The sequence below is a fragment of the Pelodiscus sinensis genome, chromosome 14 (assembly GCF_049634645.1).
Source record: "Pelodiscus sinensis isolate JC-2024 chromosome 14, ASM4963464v1, whole genome shotgun sequence".
NCBI classification, from domain to species: domain Eukaryota; kingdom Metazoa; phylum Chordata; order Testudines; family Trionychidae; genus Pelodiscus; species Pelodiscus sinensis.
Genome location: NC_134724.1, coordinates 3883926 through 3906813, shown reverse-complemented (window position 1 = coordinate 3906813; position 22888 = coordinate 3883926). Strand labels below are relative to the sequence as shown.

General features: G+C 48.6%; 1 long non-coding RNA gene across 1 annotated transcript in view; it reads left to right on the top strand.

Annotated features, from left to right (window-relative positions):
• The first annotated feature begins 458 nt into the window (after positions 1 to 458).
• LOC142818285 (uncharacterized) overlaps positions 459 to 22888 on the top strand; it is a 40552-nt gene continuing 18122 nt past the window's right edge. Inside the window, exons 1-3 of the long non-coding RNA XR_012895686.1 lie at positions 459 to 1207; positions 1507 to 1622; positions 18134 to 18227. This is a non-coding gene — a long non-coding RNA (uncharacterized LOC142818285). The remainder of the gene's footprint in view (positions 1208 to 1506; positions 1623 to 18133; positions 18228 to 22888) is intronic.

Here is a 22888-nt window from a genome sequence, read left to right as displayed (position 1 = left end):
TCTTTTATCATCTATCTATGCGAGTTCACTCCAGTGCAGTGAGTGTCGGATTTCACCCACATTGTTGTTGGGGCATTTGATGCATGGAAGGAGGTGCACTGGTCTCTATATGCTCCCTACGGACGTGCTCCTCTTATCGCAGTGTTGTTTATTCCCCACCATTCCACCCCCAGTTTACATGCTGCTAGGCATTCGGCCATTGGTTTTGAAAAATACACATTTAAAGACCTTCACAAACAGCCTTTCGGGGGGAGACTAGATACTTTTTTTTTTTTTACTCAACAGCTTTGAGTGACAGTGTCCCTTTAAATACAAAAGCTGTAGTGAAAACAGATCGTTGTCTTTGAGTCTCGCATTCCAGCAACACTTCATGAACCCAAAGAGGACACGGCATTAATCAATCATCTGGAAAGTGCACGAACTGTAACTCTCTGCCGGGAGGCCAGTTCAAGAAAAGAGCGCATAGAAAACGTTCTTTAACGGCCTCGATTAAGCAAGTAGAATGATCATCTGGGAATGCCCCAGACAGAGGAATGAACCATTCTTCTTGAAGTCTGCTCTGCGGTGTGAAGAATTAGCTATCTGGTGAAAATATCTGCAGATGCAGAACTCAGCAACATTTTGAGACTGTTGGAACTACTTGACCTATAAATGACCTGACATGAATGTCCAAGATCCATCCGATATGCTTGAGGCTTGGTGCAGGTCATAGAGCCGGGGACCTTACTGAGAAAGCTCGGGCATACTTTATGGAGCTCTCACGGCATGGTCCTCCCCTGGGCTGCCTATTCTGCAGATTATCAGGAACCACACTGTGACTTCCTGCAGGATGTAGGTTGTGTGCTTCCGCGGGGCTGCAAGGGTGAAACTCAGGGCAGGAACTGGTCCAAAGATGCCCACAAAGGGTGTCTGATGCAAGGTTTCCCACCTGTGCCAGGAAGAGAGAAGAATCTTTCTCTATCACCTTGTTCCCTTCTGCTACTTTCCTCATCTTCAGACAACATTTCAGTCCATGTTTCCACTGAGCAAGCTGATGTGAGCTATGGATGATCCCCATCTCACCCAGCCTGGGGAAAACTTCCCGAAAAGAGGTGTCCTTTGGGTTGGAGAGAGGCAACAGGTCCCCACGGGAGAGTTGGTGTGCACCTGTGCTCCTCGGATGGTGTGTCAGCAGGCGCACGGTGTGGAGAAAAGGGCTCCATGCCCGGTAAGCATCACCCAGCAAGGTTAGCCAGTACCCCGGAGCCGCCTCCCACCCACAGTCCAGAGGGCTGCTCCAGCCCCATGGGGGTCAGGAGGAGAAGCAGGCCCCGCTCCACACTTGGGGATGCCAGCTCCTGCTGCTGGTCCTCCCTATGTGGGGGCACCAGCAGCCCTCCCTCTGCTTCCACTCACCCTCCGCCAGGTGCCCAACTCCACGCTTTGGGTTGTCCCTGTTGAATGAAGGAGGGTCTGGTGGGTTCTGCAGCAGTGGAATATAATCAAGGTCATTTCCTCCATCAACAGTAGCCACAGAAGGTCTCCAGAATACCCACAGGGTGTCTTGAAGTTGTGTGTGCAGTGGCAAACCCAGGCAGGAACATTTGACCTTGAACTTTCCCTGAAGAACTAAGCGGCAACAGGTAGGCTAAATGGTCATTCATAGTAGCTGCTGCTTCGGGAGGCTGCTGAGTTTAGTTGACTGAATGCATTGCCTTGGGTCTAGCCCTGTATCTAACCTGGGCTCATATTGGTTGTCTCTAATCTTTAAATATCTAGCTGCTGGGCTCCCATTTCAAAAGCTCAGCCTCTTCTCGAGAGAGGGTTTCATTTTCTCCTTCCCAATCCGATACCTCCACCGTGCTCGTGAGTCATGTTTTCCAACTCCTACCATTCAACACATCACTTCTAGCCAGCAAACTTTATGGGCCACGCTTGTGGAGATTAGAAATATATATGTTTTCAATCATGACAATTTCACACACACACCCCCTCCTTCCAACCCTCCATTTACGAAAGAGAGAAAAGTATTTTAAACATGCAGATTATACACAAGCTTAAAAGTGTCATGCTTTGGCACAAAACCCTCCTTTCTCAGCCAAGACTTGCAACTTAGACTCCTGCTCCTCGATTTTATTAGCCTTCTTTTTTTCCAGCCGCACAAATGTCCATGTTTCAAAATCGTAGTTAACTCCTGAGCAACTCAGGCATAGATTTTTAAAGGTATTGAGGCCCTGCAGTGTTGGGAATTAAAACACCTAACTGACTTAGGAGCCTAAGTCTCATATTCAAAAGGTATTTAGGCACTTAGCCAATACAATTTAGGCTCAAGTCTAAAGTCCCTTCATCCTTATTGAAATAGGAGACTGTCTTCTAAATTGGTCACTGCAATGCTGAGTGTAGCAATACCTACTAAAAATTTGGGCTCATGTTTTGTATCTTTCCTTGGAGTTTCATTCCTGGTACAAATACACAATATTGCTTGGAAGTCACCTTCGCTGTTCATCTGAAGGAAGCCATAGGGCAGATTCTAAGCTACAGGTTGAACCTCTCTAGTCCGGCAACATCCACGGTCTGGCCAGATGTCAGCCAGCTGTCCACATATGGGTGTGGCCAAGTTTCCCACAATTCCATAAATTTTTTTTACAGCCACCAGTCCTGGCTCTCAGCGTTCTGTGCTGTGATTTAGCTCTAATTTACCCCTCAATGTCTTCTGAGAGCCCAGTAAGCAGTGGAAGTGTTAGTAATTCTGCTAGACAATATTGACCTGCCGTGGTTCGGCAAATTTTCTGGTTTGGTCAGATCCTGAGGGTGCTGGATTACAGAGGTTCAACCTGTAGCATAAATTCTTAGACTCCCAGTGGTTTCAATGGAGCTAAAACAATCAAGATCATCTTGAGGATCTACCTCAAATGTCCTCCAACCATCATTAGCTCTTCCAGGTGCTAATGAGGGTTTCTTAAGCTCCGAAGGTTAAATAACTCAGAAAAGTAGCAGGGGACACTATTACTTAGTGTGCATCTCGGTCTCGCGTTTCTAAGAACTGCTTCACATGTGTTAGTCTCCATTGGACTGAGTGAGTAAGACGGCCGTGTGTGAGTATTAGACAAACTGCTGTGTTTGCAGGTTGGCAAATAAAAGGTATAAGGCACGCACACGCGGCACCCATGCAGCATTTGTGTGAGGATACTGTGTCCGGAAAGACGTCCTTCTGCTGTAAGGCACCGCCTGGCAAGAATAGATGAGATGCTGCATTTGGAAAGTGGTGCATGGTCATTGAGGTCTACTCCATAGAGCAGGGGTTTCAAACTTTTCTTCCAGTGACCCAGTTGAAGAGAATGGTTGGTGCCCGTGACCCAGCATAATTTGATGAGAGTGCAGGCTCCGGGGTGAGGCCAAGGAGGGCTTTGGGCTGTAGGAGAGGGCTTTGGGCAGGGGTCAGGGCTGGGGCAGGAGGGGCTTCCCTTGAGCGGCTCCCAGTCAGCGGTGCAGCAGGGGTGCAAAGGCACTTTCCTGTCTCTCCTGGTCCCGCCCTGTGCACTGTTCTGCCTCCTGCCCTCTCCTAGGAGCCAGGTCTGTTGCTGGCCGCTTCTGGGGTGCAGCACAGTCTGTGGTGCCAGGGCAGGCAGGGAGCTGCCTTAGCACCTACCCTGGTCCCCCTGCAGCAACAAGACCCAGCGCCCGACATTCCACCGCCCAGTGCTGGGCCGCGACCTGTCGTTTGAAAACCACTGCCATAAATGCTTAAAGAGAAGCTAGATAATTTTGTGGAGGTTAGGTCCATAAAATGCTATTAGCCAGGGGATAAAATGGTGTCTTTGGCCTCTGTTTGTCAGAGGCTGGAGAGAGATGGCAGGAGACAAATCGCTCGATCACTGTCTTCGGTCCACCCTCTCTGGGGCACCTGGTGCTGGCCACTGTCGGCAGACAGGATACTGGGCTAGAAGGACCTTTGGTCTGACCCAGTACGGCCGTTCTTATGTTCTTATGTTCTTATGTCTCGCAGCAAAGTCGGGCACTGGCCTGGCTCTGGAGTTTTGGATGTTTCCACGTTCTCCTGCTGAATTCTGAACTCTTTGGCCAGCGGCGAAAGTATGAAACGCACGTCCACCAGTATTCACAGATGAACGAGTCTAAAACTACAAAGTGCTGCCTCTGGCGAGTCACTTACTGAAGTGCTGATGAAGCGTCCGGGCTACCTCCAAATGAAGCTCAGAAGCAAGAACAAAAGAAACGGTGTCTGATGTCTTAATTTGTGGTTGTACTAGGACTTTGGGGGACTCTCCCTCCAAGGGTAGGTAAGCATTTGTCACCGGCAGGTTCTTCATGCCAGCAAATATCCACCTTACCTGGTGTTTTAGAAAACCGCTAAAATGCTGCAGCTGACCTTAAAAAGCAGCCGAACAAATCTCAGAGTTTCTCCAACACCACTGTGGATTGTTGACAGCTTCAATCACACTTCCTACAATAGATGGTATCATGAAATTTCGTGGGCAAAATCCACTTCTGAAGAAGCCCATGAAAGCTCATGATACCATCTACATGTTCTGTTAGTCTTTAAGGTGCTACTAGACTAGTTGTTGATTTTTAAGTTTTTTCTGTTACAGACTAACTCGGCTCCCCCTCTGAAACTTCCCACAAGGACATTACACGGCAAGTCAGTTGGGAACATCCCTATATAATACATAGTAGCAGAAAGACTCATCAGATCAATATGTAGCCATGATAGTTAAGAATTGCATTTCTAAAAGTCCCTTTTCTGCAAGGATCTCAAATGCTTCTTAACCCACATACATTATTTCTCCATCAATACACGGAATATAGGCAATATTTTTTTCAATAAAAGTATTGCAATTGTCTATGGGGTAAAAAAACCACAACGGACTCCTATGAAAGTCAGATTCATCCAAGCCCATCACAGACATTGATGTAGTCACACAGCTGTCGCGTATCTTATGAATGTGCATGAGAATTATTGTACGAGACCACCCAGGTGGTGCTACAAAACAGAGCTTTTTGGCTTTGCAAAGATCTTGGTGCTTTTGTGTTATGGTTAGGTGTGTAGTTTTGTAGCAGTGCTTTAAAAATCAATCTTAGTGTTTTGCAGGGCATTCCCATAGATTTCATGCAAGAGCTGGGTAAACTGAGGGGGACCGCCATTCCAGGATGGTCCCACCGTAAATCGGTGTAACAGTTTGGGAAAGAATGCATGAGTCCTCCTGATTCCCGCTCGGTTGCTCTAACTATTAGATGACGCTGCCTCTGAGGCATTTTACCAAAGCAACTGGCTGAGAGCCAAGGGTGTTCCCTGCTGGTTTGAATACTGTCTTTTAACCCTCCCTCAGTAAAGAGCAGCAGGTAGCTGCTGCAGCAAACAAAAGCTTCTGGCCTCACCAAAGTGTTTGTGTTTCTCCAGTATTGCAAAGGGGCAAATGTGAAAACGGGGCTGTAAATGAAGCTCTCTAAGACCCAAACCCAGGTGGTGGAAATCAGTGGGGATGTCTACACAGTGGGGCTATTTCGGGATACCAGAGGTATCCCGAAACAGCTGCTCCACGTCTTTTAAACACACCTGTTATTTCAAAATATTTTTCAAAATAACAGGTGCGCTATTTGGGCATCCCGGTAATCCTCCATGAGGGTTAAGGGATTTGTGGGAATAGCACGTTATTTCGAAATTTGGCGCTGTGTGGAGGCGCCAAATTTCGAAATGAGCTATTTCAAAATACAATCGAAACAAACAACACAAATTGCATATCTTATTTCGATTTTAGGGTGCGGTCTAGTCGCACCCACTGGAAGCAGGTTAGGGTTAGTGTCAGGATCAAAAAACAGCAGATTGTGTGTCCCGGGTACAATATCCGTCTGCTTTGTCATACAGGCGTCCCACTACCCCCTGCCCTAACTTTGGGAGGCTGCACAAGAGTCCTGGGGTTATTACATGGGGGGAGAGTCCAGCGCTGCCAGCCTCCACCCCAAAACCCTGCTTCGCCACCAACATTTATAACCGTGTTAAATATACAGGCCTGCTGACAGGGGGGCAAAGGGAACAGCTTCCCTAGAACCCAGGGGTACTAAAGGACCCAGAGCTCCTGGCTGCTGCCCCAGGCCCTTTAAAACACTGCCAGAGTTATGTGCGTCACGCTCCAGGCATCACTGAGGGCTGCCTAATCCAAGCCCCGCCCCTTCCTCACAAGGCCACGCCCCATTGAGAGCTGCATCCCAGTGCCCCCTGCCTTCCCGGGGTGCTTGGGAAAGGCTGTTGGCCCTGCTGTAAATATATTTACTGTATAAGGAGGTTTGCGATGCTGAGTGAAAGGGTCACCAATACGAAAGTTTGAGAACCACTGCTCCACCCGAATCGACCTCCATCTCTTGTTTGGGAGAAAGAGTTGAGGATGTAGAATAGTAACCGGGTTGGGCATTTGGACCTGAAGGGTACAATATCTACGAGCAGAAAAACAACTGCAGGCCTAACTTTGCTGTGCAAGGTCTCAGGCCAGGAGGAAAGAATCTGTCCATTTCTATAGGTTGCAGAAGACGATGAATAAAACTCACTGGGCGCTTTTCTATTCTCTTATGGCTTTAAAATGGGCCTGGGTTTTAGAATGAAACATGGTCATAAGCGTGGGAAGTAGGAGTAGAAGGGGCATGACGTGACGCAGCTGGGGACCGGCCTGCCCAGCGTGGGGCAAGTGTGCCTGTCTCCTTTCTGGGGCTCTTGTATAATTCTCGGCTTTTTCTCCTCAATCCGTGCCTCTAGCTCCACCCACAGTTCTACGAAATGAGTGGCCTACCCACCAAAGTCAGCAACCACACCCTGACCAATGGCCGGAGTCAGTCCCATTCATAGGACAGTGTGGCCCAATAGCAAGAGTCAGTAACTCACCCCTATTCACAAGGCAGTGCAGCCTAATGGCTACAGTTAATAAGTTCGCCCCAACTCACAGGGCCGTGTAGTTCCTTTTTAAGGGACAGGAGATGGGGGGGTCACATCCCCTGGCAGGGGGGACCAGCCTCTCCCTCTCCTCTGGACCCCAGCCTAGGGCCCTGGCAGTAGCTGTTTCTCTAGCCACAGAGTCAGTGGAGAAAAGCTCCAACTGACACTCGCTGACTCTCCAGCGTCAGCTCACTCACCAGGCAGCCAACGCCTTCCCTGGTCTGCTTCCTGCTGAGGTCGCCTCAGCTCCAGTGCGAATCTCCCTCTCCCCTCACTGCTCTGGGGTTTGTCTGCTCCTGTTTGCCTCTGGGTCCCCTGAGGCCTCTGGGAGCATTGCAGGGCCTTGGCATCGGAGGGCTTGCTGCGGCTTGCAGAGAGCAGGCAACGCACGTCCTCTGCCGCCAGCCCCAACTGAGCTGAGCTGCTCCCTTTGGGTATGTCTACACTACAGCGCTAATGCGAACTAACTTAGTTCAAATTAGTTAATTCGAACTAAGCTAATTCAAATTAGCGCAGCTAGACGTAAAAACTAGTTCGAATTAGCGTTTTGCTAATTCGAACTAGCATGTCCACACAGAGTGGACCCTGAACAGAGGTTAAGGCTGGCCGGAAGCAGTGCCAGCAGGGCATCAGATGAGGACTTAGAGCGTGGAGATGCTGTCTCAGGCTAGCCGAGGGCTGTGCTTAAAGGGTCCCGACCCCCACCCCGGACAGACAGTTCTCAGGGTTCCCCGCTTGCAAAGCAGTCCTGGCTTGGAGTGCCCTGAGTGCCCACACGTGGAACATCACAGCACTCGGCCATCACTCCGGCTGCACTTGCCACAGGCTGCCATCCGGGGGGAGGGGGTAATCGGGGGGCTGCAGGAGAGCTTCCACCCTGAGAAGCCCGCAGACCCAGCCCAGTCCTCCCCATTGGGGGCGCGTACCCCATTCCTCCCTCACCTCCTTCCACTTACCCTTCCCTAGCCCCTCTTCTTGATGTACAAAATAAAGATAACGTGTCTTCCAAAATGGAATCTGTCTTTATTGAACAAAACTGGGGGAGACTGGGAAAAAGAGGTGGGAGAGGGAAAGAGAGAGGCTGGGAGAGGGGAGGGCAACTAAAATGATCAGGGGTTTGGAACAGGTCCCATATGAAGAGAGGCTACAGAGATTGGGACTTTTCAGCTTAGAGAAGAGGAGACTGAGGGGGGATATGATAGAGGTCTATAAAAGCAAGAGTGGTGTGGAGAGGGTGCATAAAGAAAAGTTCTCCATTAGTTCCCATAATAGAAGGACTAGAGGACACCAAAGGAAAGGAATGGGTAGCAGGCTTCAAACTAATAACAGAAAGTTCTTCTTCACAAAGCAAAGAGTCAACCTGTGGAACTCCTTGCTGCAGGAGGCTGTGAAGGCTAGAACTAGAACAGAGTTTAAAGAAAAGTTAGATCAAGTCATTGAGGTTGGGTCCATGGAGTGGTATTAGCCAGGGGGTAGAAATGGTGTCCCTGCCCAAAGTTTGTGGAAGGCTGGAGCTGGATGGCACGAGACAAATGGCTTGGTCACTGTCTTTGGTCCATCCCTTCCAGGGTACCTCCAGGGTACCTAGGGTTGGCCGCTGTCGGCAGACAGGCTACTGGGCTAGATGGACCTTTGGTCTGACCCAGGACGGCCATTCTAAGCTCAGGGCTCAGGGTCGGGGGCTCAGGGTCGGGGGTCTCAGTGGACCACCCTGATTTTCATGCAAACCTGTTCCTGGGTGGCCAGGCTGGCAGCTCTCCTGCCCTAGACGGCCACTTTCCTGTGCCTAGTGCGGAGTTCGTGGATGAGGTCCACGATGTCTGCACTAGACCAGGCGGGTGCCTGCCTCTTGCGGTCCTGGCCAGGCTCCCGAGAGTCGCCAGCCTGGTCCCGGAAAGAGGCGGATGGCTGGGGGGCATCGGGTGGCTGGCTCATGGCGTGCCAGGTGCAGGGTCTGCTGGCTGGGTGCTGGCAGGCTTGCACCTGGCACGGGCACCGTAGCCAGCCCGTGCCCCTTTAAGGGCTCCGGGGCCGGGAGGGAGGCAGAAGAGTTTCCCTGGTAGTGCCCAGAGTGGCCACCAGGGAAAGCTGGGGAGGGCTAGCCTCCCACTAGTTCAAATTAAGGGACTACACAGCCCTTAATTCGAACTAGTAAGTTCGAACTAGGCTTAGTCCTCGTGCAATGAGGTTTACCTAGTTTGAACTAAGCGCTCTGCAAGTTCGAATTAAGTTCAAACTAGCGGAGCGCTAGTGTAGCGCCTATGAAAGTTAATTCGAACTAACGTTAATTCGAATTAACTTTGTAGTGTAGACATACCCTTTTATAGCTGTGCTACTCAAGCATACCCAGTAAGACAAAAGGGGCGGGGCTTTCTCAGCCTTCAGAGCGGGGTTGCCTCTCTCCGGCCCAGGGCGGGGTGATGCGACAAGGTGCTGCAGCTCTCCCAGGTGTTGCACCTGGCTTTCTTGCATCCAAGACCTGGCCCGCTGGTGGCACCACCAGCCCCAGCTTCGCCGTGCTCCGGGGTCGCATCACCCACAGTCTGCACGGGCTCTGCAGCCCACTGTCCCAAGAGTCCAGGCCACCGAACCTGGAGTCTTCCCTGCTCTTCAGGGTCCTGCCACCAGCCCAGGACTCCGCAACTACCTCCAGCTGTGGCTAGGCTGCCAGCTCTCCCGGCCCAGATGGCCACTAGCTTCCGTGAGAGCACGGACGGGTCTCCCTGCCCACTGGGAAGGAAGTGAGCTGTTCCTGGCGGCTGTATTGCGAAGCAGGAAATCCCCCGAAGGCCTGGGCAGGCTCAGGAATGGCACAGCACCCACTTTCTGGGCAGAACCTCAGTCGGCATGATTGTGGCTAGCAGGGGAGCTGTTTAACAGCATCACCGAAACCCCGTGACCTGTTCTTCTGGAATTTGGCCCTGGCCACGGTACCCCTCGCCGTGCAAAGGTCAAACCGTTTTCTACGTGTTCTCCTGCCATGGCAGCTTTGGCACTGCGGGAATATCCATTGCAGGATCTGACTCCTGGGGCCTGCCAGCCAGCTGTACAGACTAGCCTCAACCCAGAGGACTGGCCCCGTACAGTGTGGGCAGGAGGGAACCATTCCCTTTCCACAGGCAGGGCGTGGGCTGGCTCCACCGGATTCGCTTCCCTATGGGGCCAGCTACATCCTCTCCTTGCTGGCGACCCACATCCACCTTCCAAGAGTCCGCAGCCTGGTCCTGTTTCATGTGCGCGTACGGCAGGTGAAACTCTTCTGTGATCTCCAGTTGCAACAGGGACGAGTGTTTTCCGCACAGCTAGCTCACACATCTGCCCCTGGCGGAGCTCCATTTCCCAGCGGTCAGGCCCCAAGAAGTTTTTGGGTTGTACTCCTCCTTCAGTCTCTGCCCATCTGTTACCCCAGAAGGAACCTGCCCTCCCAGCTATGGGGCAACAAGAACATATTGTACATCAGTGTTCCCTGTAAGTGGAGTGCTTGGGCGGTGGCCCAGGAAAGATTCAAATGCCACTCAGCGGATTAGCAGAGCAGCCACAACTGGCAGTGTGTGTTTCTGCTGGTGGTGCACATCTGCTTGTGCCTTGGTGCACATGACAAAATTTATTCCACACATAAATGAAAACACATTCGAGGGAACACTGCTATGCATGTGGTTAATCTCTGGCAACTGATGGCAGTCAAGGCACAAAGTTCTAGAGTCAGGTGACTGTGTGACATTGGTGAGGTGGATCTTTTCCATAGAAGATCCTCTGAAAAGTCCATCCACAGCTGGCTCGATAGCTGGTCTGGGCTCCATTCTGCAGCTGCTTCTGAGGCCCAAATTTGGCATCCACGAGGCGAAAGAGTCCTGGCCATGCACATTGCTGTTCATAGTCAGACCTGGGTGCATGCTCTGCATTTATTATTATGGGGTGGATTTCTAGCCTTCCGGGTCCACTCTGTGTACAAGTGAAATTTTACATGCACAGACTTTGGCCAATGCATTTTACGGGTGCAACACTTGTTCTCCTGGGGCAGGTTAGATTATTGAAAAGGCATGCACATGTGCTCTTGGAGTTCTTAGTTAGTGTTTTAATCTGCAAAGTGCAGGAACAATTTTGCAAGCACACAAATGGAGTGTGGGGATGAAACTATAGCTCTGATCATACAAACTTTGTTCGAAAGGACCATTTGGTATCTTTTTTGGCTCTAACGCTCTCTTAACGCGCTGCCTTTGGTAGAGCCCTGTTTGTTAGGGATGCTGTTTTACGGGTGGTTTGTTCATTTTTTTATTTTAGTGGCACCGCAAAGCTGCGCTGAGATGTTAAGAGCCAAATTCAGACCCGGTGTAAACGGAGGAAGCGCACGGCTTCTGCATTCGGCCATATAGCTCCCCCACTTAATGCTGTTCAGAGCAGTGGTCCGCTTCCACCTCGTCTAGACATTTACAGGGGCTGAGAACAATTGAGCAGCAGTAACTAAGCAGAATTAAAGCAATGCACCACCCTCAGCTGTGAATTCCCTGGCATTTTCTGGACTCACGTCTGCCTGCTAATGTGGCTTGAGCCTAGCTTTTCAGAGCTTTAATTTATATTAAATGTGACTACATTGTTCCAATAATCTCGGCCATTTTTCCTGTTTGTGCAGGTAATGACGAGAGAGACTCATTTATGCAAGATTATCCTTTTATCACATTTCCAGACTCATTTATGAAGCTCATGTTTCCTCCCCCGTTCCCCCCCCCCCCCCGAGGGCATCATCAAGTGAGTTAAGTTGTACTATTTGCCTCCCGCGGTGAACTGGCAGGAATCTACTTCATTGACTGATGAGGGCTGCTGCCTTCGCCAAATAGGGTCTGTGTGATGGATATTTTACTTGTGAATATTGTAGCTGGAAATTAGCATGTTTATTGAGGTAGAATGTGTTTGTTTACATTCTACTACCCATGGTATTACCTTTTATGACCTGCATTATTTAGTGGAGGATAAGCATAACTGATTCCCATTTTGGCAAAAAAAAAATAAAAAAATTAATGAACGACTAGATATAGAATTATGCCTTAAGTAACTCAACTAGACCCATGCATTATCTGGCGCAGCGGTGGAGTGAACAAGCTTAATTCTTTGACCTTGATGAGATGGTATCACATCACACAGAGTGCGGGGAGGTGGTGTCAATTCTACCCACTGTAAATGCCGATCAGGCATTAGTCTCTCTGTACATAAGCAGCAACGTCTTATTGGCGGGTGGAATTAGGAAGGAAGATTTTAGGAAGGAATTAGGAAAGCAACGTCGGGATGTACAGTAGGTACGAGAGTAGGAGTTGCAGGGCCGGAAAAGAGCCAGGGGGGAGAGGGTTAGAGTTCCTTCTCGCTGGGAAAGGACACCCAGCAGTAGGAAAGGAAGTAGCTTTGGCAACTGACCCTAGGAAAGGAGCCAGGCTCCAGAGGAACAGTCTTGAGGGTCATCAGTAACACAGAGCTCAGGAGAACACATCAGCACTAACACTGAAGCCCAGCTGGGCAGAGGTTGCGTTATCTGGGTCAGGTTTGTTTGGGAGGTTCCACATTCACTTGGGAGATGCTGGAGTGGGGAACCCAGCTCTTTGGGAGAAGAGTGGCATGCAGATAAGCCCAGGCCAGGTGGAAATTGGGTTGGTAATTCCTCTCGACAGTGTCCCGCAAAGAGTTAGATGCCCCACAAGAAGTGAGATTTTGCAGTGACAGCTTGGCCAGAAGGCAGGGTCATGAGAAGATGCAGGGACCACTGCAGGGCCAGAGCAGCGGTCAGTCTGCAGTGTTAGACAAAGAGAACCTTCTACGCCAGGAGTGGGCAATAAGTTTTGCAAGGGGAGGGCACTTCACAAAATTTGGTACATAGTCGTGGGCCGGTTCCGGGCCCTCCGGAAGGGGTGGGGCTTCAGGCAGAAGAGGTGGGGCTGGAGCTACAGAGAGAGAAAAAAAGTGTGTGTGTGCGTGTGTGAGAAAGAGACATTTTGCTTGAGGGAGACAGACTTTGCGACACAAATTGAGTGTGTGTGTGTGTGTGTGTGTGTGTGTGTGTGTGTGTGTGTGTGTGTGTGTGTGTGTGTGTAACAGAGACAGTGTGGCACAAACTGGAGGTGTGTAACTGTGACACAGTGTGCTGGGTACGTTTCTGAGAGGAGCCACGCTCTGTCTCTTTGAGGGAAATCTGTCCTGCTCTGTTGTCTCCCCCCATCCCTATTCTTCACTTCTCTGAGTCACACGCTTCAGACTGGAGCCGCTCTGCTGACTGTGTGCCTCTGCCTATGACCCCTGCTCTTCAGAGATGGGGTGCAAGGGCCAGGGAATGCCCTGACTTCAGCCTTCCCCTTCTCCTCAGGAGCAGCTGGGATGCAGGACTGAGTAATGTAGGGGGAGGGCAGCTGAGCACACACTGACAGCTGTAAGTCTGCACGTGCTGCTAATCAGCTGGGCGGGGTGGAGAGAAATGCTTGGCGGGCCAGATCTGACCCCAAGGTCTGATTTTGCCAACCCCTGGTCAACATGCAGGCACTTGGGAACACACCTGAAGATGACAGGGCATTCTCAAGGAAATGTCCACATCCTGTGTGGTGGGGGAGGAGCTGTAGGGGCAGCACGCGCTGAACCAGTATTTCACCCCCAACAAACACCATTTTATAAGCAAATCACACCACAGCAAGTACCCTCAACAGGCCAATTTCCTGCTCCTTTGGAAGGCCTGGGTCTTGTGCATCTGCCTGGTGCTCTGTAGCGACCTTGCAGTCAAGAAGTTGGGGTCAGGCTATATTGGGTCAGACCAAAGGCCCATCTAGCCCAGCATCTGGTCTCTAAATTCTGCCCCCCACTGTTGTTGGTGTGGGGAGAGGAATCCCAGCTCCTCAGGGGTATGCAAGGCTTTATGAATTCTCACACTGAGCCTCTGCAGCAAAAGGAAATGTGAATTCGTCCGTGTCTTTGACTAGTCCTATCTCCTAGGATGTGTGTGCAACCTGCACCCACCAGAAAAGGGACTTGGCAGGGCTATGTGGAGAACAGAAGATTCAAGAGGGCTGATCAAGGGACATCTCCAGTTTTAATATTGGGAAAGAAACGGATCATTTGTAACCAGTTCAAAGAGAGTTCAAACTCTATCACCCCGGACAGCGTCAGGATTCTTTTTTAAAAAAATCAAAATGGTATTAATTAGTCACCTAGGGCTGATCATCTTCATGACTCATGCTTTTAGTTGCAAATTGCTTTTTTTAAAAAATGCATTTCTTACTGAGCCCAAGTAAAATTCGTAACATTCTTTTTTTTTTTTAAATCAAGCTGAATATGACTTTAAGACCATAAAAACATCCAAACTGGGTCAGACCAAAGGTGCATCTAGCCCAGTGTCCTGTCTGCCGACAGTGGCCAGCACCAGGTGCCCCAGAGGGAGTGAACAGGACAGGGAATCCTCAAGTGTCGTCCATTCCCGGCTTCTGACAAACAGAGGCAAGAGACTCCATTCCTACCCATACTTTCAGGCTTTGTTTACACTGCAAGGTTTTTGCGCAAGAAGCTTTTTGCAAAAGAGATCTTCCTCAAAAATTTCTTGCGCAAAAGTACATCCACACCTCAAAAGCACATCGCAAAAGTGATGCGTTTTTGCTCAAGAGAGCGTCCACACTGCAAGGACATTTTGTGCAAGAAAGTTCAGATGGAAATTCACAGAATGGCCATCAGAGCACCTGTGCTTTTTGTGAGAGGCTCTTTTTGCACAAGAAACCCCTCTTTCGCAAAAAGGAGTTATGCCTCATAGAAGGAGGTATACCTACACCTCAAAAAGCCCTCTGTTCTGTCAATTGACTATAGATTTTCTTGTACAAAAACGTGCTTGACGTGTGGATGTGCTGCAGGTTTGTGCGCAAAAACTGATGTTTTTGTGCAAAAACCCTGTAGTGTAGACATAGCCTCATTGTACAGCCATAGATATAGGTTGTCATACTGCAGCATGGTAAAAAAAACTGATGTGGGCATGTTTGCAGTAACAGAACCTACACAATACAGTCTACAACACAACTACACAATACAGTCTACAACAAAACGATGCAATGGAGGGAAAACCTTGCTGATGTGACAGCTGATCTAATGCTCTCATGGAGCTGTTTGGAAACTCAGCTGATTCACAGACGCTATCGGGCAAAAGGATGCCGGGAATTCAACATCCACTGTCCATTGAATAGAGGTCTTTCCCTTGAGTACATGGGCCACTGGATCAGACCCTAGCACCCATGTCACATTCCCATTGTGCTCCATTGTGTGGGGAACACTAACTGTGACAGCTAACCCGAGTGATTCTATGTGACAGCCATGGCAAATTTGTAAGCCAGACTGAGGTAAATGTGAGTTTCATCAGTTACAAGCAAGAGCCTTCAAGAACAGCATAGACTCCTAGAACACTAGAACTGGAAGGGAACTCGAGAGGTCATCAAGTCCAGTTCCCTGCCCTTGCGGCAGGAGCAAGCACCATCTAGATCAATAGGTTTTCTTCCTAGAGTGTGTGTATCTATCTTGCTTTGCTTACCATGTTAATTTGAGGCTGTGTTGCTCTCCAGGGTGAAAAGGAGATGAATGTGACTTCCGTGTTACAATAACTACCAATAAAAATGACGATTGCCTGTATCTTGGAGGCACTAACTCGTGAATAGTAAGATGAAGTGAATTAACAGTTTGAAAAATGGTTGGTCGAAAGTGAATCCGTAAATGTTTGGATTATTTCTCCTGTGACCAGGCTGTCAATGGAAGATGTACTGATGGGGAAATTCCCATCCTCCCACAAGAAATCATTTCCCTTTTTCTTCAGCTGGGCCCAAGCAAATCTCTTGACGAATCTGCTCCAGGCCATTGGAAAATGGGGGAAAGTCCCCGTGCAAGTTAATAACATTTGCCCTGGGCCTGCACAAGTCTGTGGTTGGGTGGGATTTTCAAAAATGCCTCACTGACCATTCCATGCAATATCTATTGAGCCACTAATCTGATAGGAACACAGAAATTCCCATCTAGTCAAGCCTTGCACACAGAAGGTGGGCGGGAAGAATTGGGGCCATAATATTTCCCCCTCTCAGGCCCTGCTGAGATGTCTTGGCACAGAAGGAAGTGGATGCTGCTGCAGGGTAGATGTGGTTACCATGGTTACTGGTATCCCCCTGAGCTTCTGGTAATGTAATCCATCGCTACTCCACTCTGCATGAGGCAATCCAGCCCTTTGAGTTGTGGGTACGTGTCCGGGTAGCTACTTCTGGGGAAGATTGTTTTACAGAATGTGTTGGTCAGAAGAGAAAGTAACTAATAATGTAGCAGTCACCATGAATTCTCAACACTGATATCAGTCTTTACTAAAGTATTTGCTGTGTTTCGTATCAAAGAACAGTAAGCACCACACAATCCTCAAGAAACAGAAATGTCATCATGTGGTAAAATGTTTTTATTTCATTGTAGCAACTAAAATTTGGCAAAAACTGCAAAGTGCTGTTCTCAGACATCTGTGTGAATAAGAAAATGTGAATGAACTTGAATGGTCCCGAAACACAGTCTTTTTCGGTACCATTGTTTTCCACAAAATTTGGTAAATTGTTTTCCACAAAAATTAGAATGTGTGGTTGGGTTGGCTGATTTTGGCTTGCAAGAATATTTGCAGACAGTGAACAATTTGTGAATACTGGTTGCTGATGTGTAAGAAAGCCATCAGGTATGTGCAGGTAACGGTCTTGAAGTCAATTTGGTTGAAACCTGACTAAAATGCATTTTCATGTAGTGTTCATTGAGCAACCAGGAAACACCCACAAATTAATAAAAACAAGTCTGTTCGCAAATGATCTGCCAACAGAAAAATAAGGAAGCATTTGCTGGAGGAACTGTGAACTACAAATAGCTCACCAAACTCTAGTAGCAACCTTTGCTATTTCTGCTGCTGATTAAGGGTTTGTTTGGCTTTTTTTCAATTGCACCTGTAAAACTTCACAGGGACTCGCAGTGCTTAATTTCAGCAAATTACTCCTACTAGAGCAATATGAAATACAACTAACTTGGGGGAAATAGAATATTCCTTAATTAAATCATCTTGCAATTAGTATTTGAGTGATGAGATAAGGTGTTTTAGCTCTGTGCAAATGGCAGCAAACCACCAAGGGCCCAGCTGGAGTATTCTAAAATTGGACACTATCATCAGATTTACAATTTGAGAATATTTCACAGATAGGCAGCCAACTATACCAGGTTATACTTGCTTAGCAATTAATTGCTTACAAAGACACATATTTACAACATTATCTTATTAAGGTCTCATGCAACTCCAATTTAAATCAATGGAAATTTTCCCTTTAGTTTCTTTAGGATCATTCCCCTAATTAATATGTTTTCTCTTGTACAATAAACTCTGCAGCAAAACTGTGTAATAATTTCATTAGAAATGTGACTGATAAACATACAAAGGATTCATTGCATTCGCTAGAGCTAAGCATATTATAATCAGTTGTCATGGGGGCCCTGTCTATTCTACAGATAAGATTGAATTAGCCGCAATTGATCTTCTGGGGTTCAAATTAGCAGATCTACCGAAGACACTGACAGGGTACTCCTGTTGATGGTAGTCCTACTCCTAAGGGGAGAAGAGGGAAGATGAAGAGAGAGTGTGCTCCTGTCAACTTTCCGCAGTGTGGACAGCGCCAAAATTCAACTTAAGATACTTCAACTCGAGCTACGCAATTAACGTAGCTGAAGTTGCGCATCTTAATTTGAACTTATCCGCTAGTGTAGACCAGGCCTGATACAACACACAGTGCAAAGTAAAAATAATCTGATATTTGCTAGACCTTGACCTTTTATAAATTCTGATCAATTGGCTTGTTTAACACATTGGATCTATTTTTGCGGTCATTGTTGTATTCATTATAAGCTGTAGCTCACGGTACGTGGAGTGGCATTAAATATTATTCCACCAGGAATCACTTTATGCTCCAGTCTGTAAAGTAGCAGCAGCAGAGGAGTCAGTCTTAATGCTATTCTGAATACATTTTCTTATGCAAATGTAGACTATAAATCAGAGGTCATCACTTTGGTCCTGTTTTCACATGGAAGCAAGATTTTAAGAGACCTAAAAACATGTCGGTTCCTTGTTAACCCAATTTCATTCAACGGCTACCTGAGCAGTCGATCTTCCATCACATAAATTAAGAGTAAATTGCTACTTTCTTTCTTTTTTAGGGGTTCATTTCCTCAATAAAGTAAGAAGAAGTGAGTCTTGTAGTCAGGAAAAGAGCGTGCAAGGGTAGTGCTGTCGGCTAGCTCCTGCAAGCAGGTAGGTCTGATGTGTGGGGAGCTCTGGTTGGATGGGATGGAGCCAGGCTTTGGGAATTCACGGGAGGGGGCGCTGCACTTGTACAAAACATAGCAGCACTGTCTACATTTGCCCAATTGTGTTCTTTTCCCTAGAGGAGTCATTTGTGACTGAGGAAGACGGGGACCTCCTCTGCTCTGCACAGCACTTGGCCACCTTCCCAAGTCTATTGGTGGGGGAAATGCAGATGGGAAAGGGGTCACCTGAGGGTGGAGTCCAGATCCACCAGAGGATAGAACAAACACACAGACATGTACCACGTCCCCTTCGATCGGGTGTGACAGAGCAGCCTAGAAGCTCCTCCATCAAGATAAATCTTGTTTGTGACTCATGGACCACACAACAGCGCCTTTCTTTTCTCCCAGACAGCAGCCTGGGACTGAGAGCTGCCTTGTGACCCCGGTGAGGGGAAAGGCAGGGAAAAGCGTACACGGGGGCTTGGTCCCTCACTCTTAGAGAAGATACTGATGCCCTCTAAGCCCCTTGCAAACTGCACCCAACTCTCAGCAGGACTGCAAGGCCTAGCACAGGCCTAGATTCTTGCATCCTGTAGGTGGCTTATGTCCCTCTCCTTGGCTCCCAATGGTTTGGCCTACTGCTACTGACTTGGCCCCACCTGCATTCATAGAATCAGAGAACCCTAGGGCTGGCAGAGATCTCAGGAGCCACCAAGTCCAGCCCCCTGCCCAAAGCAGGACCAACCCCGACTCAATCATCCCAGCCAGAGCTTTGTCAAGCCGGGACTTAAACATCTCTAGGGATGGAGATTCCACCCCCTCCCCAGGGAACCCAGCCCAGTGCTTCCCCACCCTCCCAGGGAAAGAGTTTTTCCTAATATCCACCTAGACCTCCCCCACTGCAACTTGAGACCATTGCTCCTCCTTCTGTCATCATCTGCCACAACTGAGAACATCTTCTCTCCATCCTCTTTGGGCTCCCCACCTCTCTTTCAAGGAGTTGAAGGCTGCTATCAAATCCCCCCTCACGTTTCTTTTCTTTTCTGCAGACTAAGTAAGCCCAAACCCCTTAAGTCACGTGCTCTAGCCAGTGTTCCTGTAAGATGTTTTCTTGGGCGGCCACCCAGGAGACATTCAGGTGCTCCCCAGCTGATTAGCAGAGTGCCCACAGCTGCCCATAGCCAGCAGCACATGTTTGTACTAGTGGTGCACATCTACTCATGCCTCAGTGCACATAAAAATTTATTCTGCACATTGATGGAAAAAATTAGAGGGAACATAGTCTTTGGCCCCCGAATCATTTTTCTTGCCTTCCACAGGACTATCTCCACATCCTTTCTGTAATGGGAGTGGAACAAGAATTGGACACAATACTCCAGATGTGGTCTTAACAGTGTCGAATAAGGGGGAATAATCACTTCCCCAGATCTGCTGGCAATGCTCCACCAGGCTTCCAGGCCCAAATTCCCCCCCCCCCCCAAATGTCTGCCCTGAAGTGTCCCACCCTCTCCTAGACCACGAGAGGAATAATAAGATTGGCTTGCTCCTTTAAAGATCAATACTCAGCAGTTTGCCACCTTAACCAGTTAGCGATTGCTTCCATTCAAACACAGCACTGAGGCAGCTTAGATTAAAAGTAAAATGAGTGTTACTACCAAAGGGACGTGGGTTAAGTGATACCAAGTAACTAAAGCAAAGGAAGAGATGGTTACAAGCAAATAAAAGGTATAAATACACTTACTAACGCTAAGGCTTATTTTAAAAAAAATGTATCATCTTGGCTCAGGTCAGGTTCCTCACATGTTTTCCTTTCCCTTCAATCCCTTTGGTTGAAGGACCCATGTGCAAGAATTCTGGCCCCTTGTCTTTGTTTAGTACTAGATGTCAAAATGGCTGCTCCTCTCTTATCTCTTCCTAAATTTACAATTTTGCGGTTTTCTAAAGATGACTTTTTCTTCCCTTCCTGGGGGCTCCCAAGTCCCTTGCTGATTCGTATGGAAATTGGGTTTCCACTGGAGACGGGAAGATGGCTTGATGTCTTCCCCCCTACCTGGAGGAAAACCTCTTTCTCCCTGTCTGTGATCACAGACTTTAGAGCATATCAGCGAGCCCTTATGTTTACTCGTGTAATGTTAATATAGCCATTTTACAGTGATATTCATCACTACTGTGTCATTAGCTCTCAGGAACTCAATACAGTAATACAGTAATATTGCACACAATCAGTAAGGTGCCTGTACTTCCCTCTGCTGACTATAGGACCCTTGGTATAATTACTCATATTCAAGGGAGTGCCATGACAGTCAATCAGAAATATGTAGTACACGCATTTAAATTAACATCACGTTAACTCAGACACGGTTAAAAAGAAATACTCTGCAGTTGGACCCTGTTTATTTACTTTCTTACCCTTAAGGATAAGTGTTCATATGGGGAGGGGGTGACACAAATTCTCGTACACTGCTCTCACATGGGGGGAGGGGCGTAGGGACTGACTGCCCCAACCTTCCCTGCCCTGCACTCGCTGCCCTCCAAGCTTGGCTGGGCCCCCAGGACGTCCCCACCTCTCTTGCTACATGGTGTTGTGTCTGAGGAAACATGCGGGGAGCCACACAGTGTCACATGCCCCCTCCCCAGATTTCCGCCAGGGTTCACACCCGAAGGTGGCCAGCAACAGCCTGTTGTCGGTGTGTGGGAGGGAGGGAAGGGATGGTAGCTGCTCCCAGCTGCAGGGAAGGCAGTGGGGAGGAAGGGGTGAGTTGGCCTGTGTCTTTGCAGACCTCATCTCCCCCCCCTCCCCCCCGCCCGTGGCTGGGAGGAACTTGCTGCTTCCTGCCTGCACAGCATTGAAAGGCAGCTCACACTTCCCGGACCGAACCCCAGCCCTCCCCGACAGCCAGGGAGCCAGACTACTGCACAGCAGCCCCAGCCTTCCTGGCGCCAGCCCCAGCCTTTGGCAGCTGGGCGTGAAGGCAGTTTTGGGAAGGCTGTGCCTCCCCTTGCCTACATTACCCGCCGCCCATGCGTGGCACCTTTTCAGTTCAGATGTCAATGGCAGCGTATTGGACGGAACCTGACAGGCCTGACGAGAGCTGCTGACGTGTTAGTGAACCATAAATGGGCATCCATGTCCCTGTGGGTCTCTCCTGCCCGATTCTGGAGCCAAGCCTGAGAAAATGAGCAGGTCTTGGTGTCCTGCCTTTTCTCACCCAGGCCTCTCATGCTGCCTGCCACACTCAGATGGCGGGGCATGGAAAGGGGCCTAGCTGCAGAAAGGGAGTGAGAAGTTTGGAATTGGCAACCAGGAAGGGACCACCTGATGATTGTCTGCTCTGTTCATTCCCTCTCACACACCTGGCGTTGGCCACTGATTTTGCCCTGCTAAGGTGCGTGGGAGTTTTCCTATTCGTTCAGATAGGAGTGGTACTAGGTGATTTGGCTCATTAGAAAAACAAGTTGTTGTCACACTGCATCCCACAGAAATTGTCTCTGATGAAACTGAGGTAAAAAATGTCAACTCCTTTGCTGGTCCCAGAACTATGAATACGATGTCCCAGTTTGACTGCACTGCCCCATCCCTCTCTCACACACACGATCAGCGGTCAAAGATACGAGGAAACATCCTCTAAGTGATTACAGGGGAGAAGAGAAATGTCACCATTCATCTCCCTTTGCGCTCTTTCTAGGAGTGAGGGGATATGAAGGGCTGAGCGTTTCCTAGTGTGGATTTCCCCAGACATCCTTTTACCTGGTCTGAAGCTTTATTACAGATGTAGGGGTTCCAGTATCTCCCAGGGACCAATATCCATTTGCAATATGAACCTTAATCCCTCCCCTGTGTCTGACATGGTATGCTGGGAAAGTGGCTGGAGGTGCTGAGCAGAGCCCTTTCCAAAGGAAAAGGTCTCATTTGAAGTTTCAGAGGGGTAGCCGTGTTAGTCTGAATCTGCAAAAGCGACGAAGAGTCCTGTGGCACCTTATAGACTAACTGAAGTGTAGGAGCATAAGCTTTCGTGGGCAAAGACCCACTTCGTCAGATGCATGTAGTGGAAATTTCCAGAGGCAGGAATAAATATGCAGGCCAGGATCAGGCTGGAGATGACCAGGTGGATCCAATCAAGGAGGATGAGGCCCACTTCTAGCAGCTGATCTGGAGGTGTGAATTCCAAGAGAATAGAAGCTGCTTTTGTAGTTAGCAAGCCATTCACAGTCTTTGTAGTTAGCAAGCCATTCAAAGACTGTGAATGGCTTGCTAACTACAAAAGCAGCTTCTATTCTCTTGGAATTCACACCTCCAGATCAGCTGCTAGAAGTGGGCCTCATCCTCCTTGATTGGATCCACCTGGTCATCTCCAGCCTGATCCTGGCCTGCATATTTATTCCTGCCTCTGGAAATTTCCACTACATGCATCTGACGAAGTGGGTCTTTGCCCACGAAAGCTTATGCTCCTACACTTCAGTTAGTCTATAAGGTGCCACAGGACTCTTCGTCGCCGTCTCATTTGAAGACGTCTCTTTCGATGTTGATCGTGTGTGAATCATGTGAACCAAATGCCATGAATTCCTCTGAGTCTTAATGAGATGACACATTTTAGCAGTGATATGAACACAAGGACCATGCTAGGTGTGCTCCCACTATATTCCAGATAGTTACTTTTTTAGCAC